Genomic DNA, 8,168 nt, shown 5'->3' on the forward strand with positions numbered 1-8,168 from the left:
CCTCTTGCACAGTGAAAACATACAGACCAAGCCAGAAACGCATGGAGACATTAGTTGTTCAGAGGCAAAGGGAGGGCATTTAAAATCAGGCCCAAAAAGGCCTTGCTCTAATTTGGCCTGCAGCTTGTGTCTGGCATTTGTGACCAGCAGTCACAGGCCAGCATGGGCTAATGTGGACCAGAGGCTCATTGGGACTGGGGTCTCCCTGTGGACTGGATTTGGGGTCCCCAAGTGCTACAAATGGCCCGCAGGCAGGGGTTTGCCCACCCCCTGTTCTAAAGGAATCCTCTATTAGCCCAATTGGGAGAAGGGCAGAGTTAAAATTCTTCCATCACCACTGAACTCGGTAGTTGACCTTTGAAAGGACCATTTCTTTTAACTGTCAGGTTCGGCCGCTGCAATTAGATAGTAATTATCCTGATCTTCCTCAATGAATTGTTGTAATAAGGATAAATGAGAAAATGCAGATGCACAATTTTCAATATTATACAGTGCACTGTAACTGTTTGATAGTATTATGCCAGGGACTAGATGAGAAGCCACTGAGACGTGATTAGTCATGGGATACATACCCCCTTTCTATGCTGAAGCCACTGTTCCTGACTTGAAGACGATTAGGAATAAAATAATTCAAAGTAAAACATTGTTATTTTAATAGTTTTAAGTTAAAAATAAAATATGATACTCTGGGTTCAGCTCTTGTTATTCCAAAATTTCACCCTGAGCTTCTGCCAGGAAACCAAGTAAAATGCAACCTATGGCATAAGTACATTTTCACAATGTTTAAACTGAGAGTTTTTATTCTAGGTACACATCACAGTCATTTTGTTGGAGGGGGGGTGCGTAGATTAGATTCTTATGTATAATCATCCCAGGTTTCACCTTTGGACAGAATACCAGCTGTTTCCATATGTCAGAGACAGGACACTGAAGGAAAAAGACCGATTATCAGATATCTCATTTTTGTCTTCTTATTAACTGTTCTCGTTTGTTCAAAGCAGGCCGCAGTATAATGATGTAGCATTTGGGAGAAAAGATGCAGCCTAGTAGCCCAGCACTGGAGGCCAAGATGGAGAAGATCTCCACAGCCACCATGGCTTTCCCCCTTGTGCTCAGGTAGGTTGGCACAAAGGACACCCAAACGCTGCAAAAGACCAGCATGCTGAAGGTAATGAATTTGGCTTCATTGAAACTGTCTGGCAGTTTCCTGGCTAGAAAAGCCACACTGAAGCTGACAGAGGCCAGGAAGCCCATGTAGCCCAGGACAAAGTAAAACATGGTGGCTGAACCTTCATTACATTCCACTACAATTTCTCTAATCTGTGAGTGCATGTCCAGCTCGGGGAATGGAGGAGAAACAGCCAACCAAGCAGCACAAATGCCTACTTGAAAAAGAGTGCAGGATAAGACAATAAAGTGTGCCAATCTTTTCCCCACCCATTTCCGGAAAATGTTTCCAGGCTTGGAGGCCATGAATGCCACCACCACTGTGATGGTTTTGGCAAGATAGACGAAACAGCAACAGAGAAGATGAGGCCAAAGGCTGTTTGCCGAACAAGGCAGGTTGTGTTGGTAGACTTTCCGATGAAGAGCAATGAGCAGAGGAAGCAAAGAAGGAGGGAAGTGAGGAGGACATAGGTGAGGCTGCGGTTGTTGGCTTTGACGATGGGAGTGTCCCTTTGCTGAATGAAGATTCCGAGCACCACAGCTGTGATCACAGCAAAGAAAAGAGCCAAGGCAGCTAAAGTCATGCCCAGGGGTTCTGCATAAGATAAAAAGGTTGGTATCTTGGGAATGCATCCATCTTGGTGCTTGTTTGGGTAATGATCTTCCATGCAAGGAATACAGTAATCCATGTCTGAAAAAGCAACACGAAAAATTCTAAGATTCTGTTCTTCTAAGACAGCAGTTTTCAAACTCTTGGGGAGAGTTTGAGATGCTCTAAGTTCTTACAGGGGTGGGGGGAGGTAATCACTGTCTGGAAAAAGAACACGTTCCACCGTCAAGCTTCTATAATTGTTACCAGGAATGACTATCTGTTCTTCCAAGAGTGTCAGTGCTTTTCACACACTAGCAGCCTAATCTTATGGGGCTGCTGTGCTACTGGAAGAGTGGTGGTTGGTGGGAAGAATGGGGAGGGGGGGTGGGTGGAAATGGGTAGAGATTGGGGTGTGATGGAATGTTCCACTGACTCCCGAGCACTGTCCACCCCTGCACCAACTTACCAGTGCTGGGGTTCTTGTGGTGGCTACCATCATGAGGATCAGGTCTCTCCTTTCTTACAGTGGCAGCTAGGCAGTTTGCTACAGTACTTTGATATTTGCAGTGCCCAGAAAAAACACCGAGTCACCGGAAGATGCATTCTGGCGGGGAAGAGGACCAGTAGGATCGGGCCACTTATCTGACCATGCTGTTTTTGAGCATTGCGGGGCTGGGGATCCTTCTTTTGTGTCACTTAACAACCTTGTTCGCTCCTAGGAGATGGCTTTTCTCCACAGGGTTCAAAGTGCTGCACAAGCAAGATACAGTCACACATGGAACTTTTCAAGGATCACGCAAGGCTCCTTGACAGCTCGCTTGATAGTGTGGTAGGGATGAGTGGGCTGAAAATAAAAAGCGAGGTTTCTGCTTGAGTCTTCGGCTGTCAAGCCGTTCCGGGAGCCTGTATTCAGCTGATCACTTCCAAAACTCAGGGCCCAATCTTATGCTTATTGCACCAAGCCATGCTGTGTTGGTTCTCTTCTTGCACTAGCACTGACTGCCACTAAGTAAGCAGTGCGAGTAGTTAAACATCAGGAGAGGCAGGAGGGGATGGAAAGAGGGCAACTAGGGGGGTGGAGGGGTGGAAGGGACAGGAGATGGGAAGATTTGGTCCCACTGGATATCTTAATCCCCTTCCTGGACCTGATCCTGCACACAGGTCAGTACAGAATTGTGACAGCAAAATAGATGTTGAAGGTCTGAATATACCCCTCTGTGTTGTGGATATTTACCTCTGCATAAAGGAACTATTGTTCCCTTACCTAGAGAAGACCTCTGCAACTGACCCCCACTTTAGGATGCAGTGGTTTTTGTTTTGGTGCTAGTGAATCCATGGAGGTGGTGGTGGAAATGATAAGATTGGACTAAATGTACCTCTAAGGACTGCAGGGAAATGTACAGGTGAGTAGGAACTGGACCCCCAGACACCCACTGCCACCTACCTGTGCCTCTCTGCACATAGTAAAACAAAATTTCAAATTTTGTCAGGGAATATTTATCTTGCAAAAAACGAGATTCCCCAACCTGAATAAAATAGTCAGGCTGAATAAAATAGTCCATCCACCTCAATGGCAAATATTACACCTGAATCAGCCTGAAGATTCAAACTCCCCACTTTGGCTCTAACATAGGAGTCATTCCTGAAAGTGATCAAGTTTGTAATATCAAATGCATGTTCGTTGAACTTAATTTCATCTTCACAACTGTTGTTGAACGAGAGCCTCAGAAGAGGTGAGTGGAGCTGGGTGGAAAGAGGCCTGAAAGCATCAGGTTTAAAACCTACAATAATATTCCTAGAATTCCCTATATGAATTTCCTTCTTAGAGTGAAAAGGGTTTCATAGATTATTCTTTGACAAGTTATATTCGACCATAGCTTCTTTAGGGAACATGTAAAGGAATGTTCATAGCCAGATTCTATGCCAATTAATTGCATGAGTTGGTTATTATGCTGATTGGGAGAACATCTGAAAAAAACCACGTGTCATGATAGAGGAAGGGGTTCTCAGCATCTATGGATCCAGGGCAGTAGGGCCTAGTGGTTAGCACACTCATGCCTTTCCTGACCCCCTCTTTCCCCTGCTTGGATATTCAGCAGAATGCAGAAAAGCTTTGGTACAGTGTCACCTCTGCCACCAGCCAGGAGATCAGGCTAGAGAGAGGGGCTAGCTGTGCAAAGACCCACTTTGAAAAAAAAAAAAAATTGAACCTCTGTGTTTTCTATCAAAATCATTCTCATACTAGCACTTGCAGAGGAAGTAGACGTGACAATCCACAGTGCAGTTCATGTATACTGTAAAAAAATTACTAAAATCTAACCAAAAAGGGAAAAATGAAATGGTTGGTAAAGGTAAAGAGGAAATAAACTTGGCAAAGGGGTATTCCCAACTGCGCTTATAATTTATGCCAGCAGATGGTGCTGAGGAACTTCGTGTTCCATGTTAAAAGGACCAGCTGCAAGTTAAATCTGAGGACATAAGAACAGGTCCGCTGGATCAGGCCATAGGCCTATCTAGTTCAGCTTCCTGTGTCTCACAGTGGCCCACCAAATGCCCAGGGAGCACACAAAACAGCAAGTGACCTGAATCCTGGTGCCCTCCCTTGCATCTGGCATTCTGACATAACCCATTTCTAAAATCAGGAGGTTGCACATACACATCATGGCTTGTAACCCGTGATGGATTTTTCCTCCTGAAATTTGTCCAATTCTCTTTTAAAAGCATCTAGGCCTGATGCCGTCACCGCATCCTGTGGCAAGGAGTTCCACAGATTAACTACACACTGAGTGAAGAAGTATTTTCTTTTGTCTGTCCTAACTCTCCCAACCCTCAATTTTAGCAGATGTTCCCTGCTTCTGGTATTGTGTGAGAGGGAAAAGAGCATCTCTCTATCCACTCCGTCCTTCCCAGGCATAATTTTGTATGTCTCTGGGTGCAATCCTAACTCACTTCCCAGCACTGACATAAGGGTAATACAACTTTGAGGGAAGGGAACAAACATTGCCATACCTTGAGGAGGCCACTGTGACTGCTCCCAATCTGCAGGATGCAGCACATGCCCCACTAGCACAGCTATGCCAATGCTGGAAAGTTGGTTAGGATTGCGCCCTCAATCATGACCCCCCATGTGCCTATTTTCTAGGCTGAAAAGGCCTGAATGTATTGTGGAAGGAATAAAAATGGCAAAAAAATCATAAGCACTGATTATCTTTAGCTAGACTTATTCCTGCCTTTTCAGGGTTACACAGTGATCCAACATTTTCACTCATCTTCAGTGAGTCCCTTCCACCCAGATCCCACTACATGGGCTTTGGGCTGCTGGAACAAAGAGAGCACTCCTTCTTGTCAGCTTGGAACTTTTAGCACTAGGTTTTAACACAGTCACTGGTTTACCCGATGAAGTCTTTCCTTCCCGGACAAGAACTGGCAGGAACATGAGTCAAGCAGCTAGTTCATTCCTGATTCAAAGTTCCAGACTCAAATGGAAGAGAAAAGCAAAACAAAAATGATGTTTTGCAGAACTGAGGACTGCAAACCTTCTGCTCCCAGCATCTACATGGCACAGCAACTTCCCCCAAACATGAGAAAATGAAGAGAAAATTTACAGAAAAAAAACAGTGGAACTTGGGGAACACAACAAGTCAGCTATCACCTTTCAGATACCTGAGGGCTCACAGTAAAAAGGTAACATTGGATTGACAGGATTACCTGCCAGGGTATCCATGTGCAGTCTTTTTCCATTCCCTATTTCTTCATATCTGGCTCTGGGGGAAGGCAAGAGATGCAAGGCATGTGCCACAGCATAGACAGCATTATAGATACTATAGCTGTGGCCTGTCATGCTCATTTCAAAAACAGGTGCAGGGAGGCTCTCCAGCTCCTCCTCTCCGGTACATTGTCTTCTACTCCTTGGAGGCACACCAAGTTTTGGGAACGAACAGCCAAATGCATGCTCCCAGAACATCTCCATAAAGCCATTATTTTTATCCTCCAGAGGGTCCATATTCTGAAGAAAGTCTGTGAATCCAGGAGGCTGATTGGAATGAATTGAGAAGGAAAGAGCACCATGGAAGAGAGCATCACAGAATGGCTGAGTATTAAACATCTTGTAATAGATGTTGCTTGTAAAATCAATCTGGGCTGTCATAATCCACAGTTTAACTTCTGGGGGTTTAAATCCAGGAATGACCAGAGGAATCATATTTATAGCGCATATAGTGGTCGTCAATGATACAATATTTGGAATGTCCCCATAGAAAACAATTGCATCGGCTTTACTCTCCAGGAACACTGGCATATAGTTCACAAGTTTTTTTTGAGAAATTCAGTTTTTGTCACAGCATGAATTAGCCCTTTTTCCCTTTCTGTGAAGGCTGAACAAATCCCATTTTGGGACAGCATGGGTTCCAAGACCTGTAAGAAATGTTCTCCAGCTTCATTATCCATAGCAAGGAGGCCGACCCATTTCCATCCAAAATGCAGACATAACTGGACAATTCCCCAGTACTGAAGGGCTTCATTGGGGACCATGCGATAAAAGGAAGGCAATTTGGACTTGTCGTTCTTTCCTGGTTCAAATGAGCCATAGGAAAACTTGAAAAATAGAATCCAGTTACTTTAGGCATGAAATTAGATTATTTGAAATTCATATATGTGCTCGCTTAGGAATTAATTTCTAACTAACTTTTTTTAAAGATAGAAATCCTCATGGCTGCTTGGATTGAATTATAAATGTACTTTCCAGTCTTTAAACTGTTTAAAGAAAAACTGTGTACTTTGTCCCACTTCTACAGAAGAGAATACAATTTTTTTTTTTTTTTGAGAAAAAAAAAAATATTTGGGAAGGCTGAAATGTTTGTGCCATCTGATATACTCCAAAATAGAAAAATGCTTAGATTTCACTTATCTCTTTAATCCTACATATATTTTTTCAGAAGAGAATGTTCCTGCCCTGAGTACCTGGTGACACATCTAATCATAAAAGAAGGGAAGAGTGACTTGCATGTGGAATGAAGAAAAGTGTTTGTGGCCCTCCCAAGGACAGTTCTTACCTGTGGAATCTTGAAAAGACCTAAGGTGTTTGCCATATATGAGGAGATATCGTAGTCAAGTCCACCAATGGCTCCAATTAAATTTTTCTTGGAGCCACAGTTGTAGTTGGGGATGAACCTTGATGACTGAAAGAGCAGGCCCAAAGTATTGCGGTAGGTCGTCCTTGCCATACTGTAGCTGTCATAGATATGAAATCCCAGAGTGATATTGGGCAAGATTTCAGAGTTTTCATTGATCTCATCTATGGCAAAAGCCAAGGCCAGGATGTGCTGGTACAACCTTGTTATCATTCTGCAAAGGAAGTGTCTGACAGTTTAAAGTAGAATCCAACAGTGTCTGAATACATTTTAGCAACTAACTAGCCCTCCCAGGCTCTAAGAGTTTGAGCTGCTTGGTAGTGAAATGAGGATAAAAAGAGTTGGAAGGTGCCTAATAGGTCATCTAGTCCAAACCCCTGCCTTAGGCAGGAAAAAATCTTACAGCACTCCAACAGGTGCTTGTCAAGCCAATAAAGGTAATTATGACAGAATCCATTGGAAACTAGTTTGTCATAGTTGTTCTCTGCTGAAAAGAGCAGGTATTACTGTTTACATGAAAGATATTTCTGAAGTGAGGCACAGCCCAGTCTGCAATCTAAATAATATTTGAAATTTATCGGCGCACACACAATCAAACAGAAAGACATTATAGAAACATCTACTCAGAATGGATGGCACTTTTCCAAGTTTGTGAACCAAATCAGATATCTAACTGGATAAAATTTTCAATTGTCAATGGCGAACCTGCCATGGAGTGAAAGGGGCAAATGCCCTGGGTTCAGAACCTTGTGCACCTCTAGGACCACACGCAATATCAGGAATGTCCAAGCTATCCAATCTATTGGAGCCTCTCCTTGCGGTCCAAAAATTGTGGTGAGATATTCTCAACTATAGTGCTTTCTCTGTGGAACATTTTAAAATGGGGATTTTCCACCTGAGGTGCTCTCTGAGCTAAGTAGGGCCCAATCCTATGAACTTTCTAGCACTGATGCAGCCATGCAAACAGGGCATGCACTGCATCCTGCAATGTGGGGGCAGTCATGAAAGCCTCCTCAATGTTAGGGAACATTTGTTTCCTTTCCTTGGGGTTGTATTGCACTTGCATTGGCACTGGAAAGTTGGACAGAATTGAGCCCTTAGTCTGGTAACTTTCAGGCAGGCCAAAGAATCTTCCATCCTGGATAGCCCGGTGCTCTTGGAAGAGATGACATCAACTGGAAGCCTAATCCTATGAATGCCTACTCAGATTTAGTCCCAGTATAGTCAAGGAGGCTTACTCCCAGGTAAGTGTGGATAGAATTGTAGCAAAAATCTAATTT

This window comes from Tiliqua scincoides, chromosome 5, assembly GCF_035046505.1.
Source record: "Tiliqua scincoides isolate rTilSci1 chromosome 5, rTilSci1.hap2, whole genome shotgun sequence".
Classification (NCBI taxonomy): Eukaryota; Metazoa; Chordata; class Lepidosauria; order Squamata; family Scincidae; genus Tiliqua; species Tiliqua scincoides.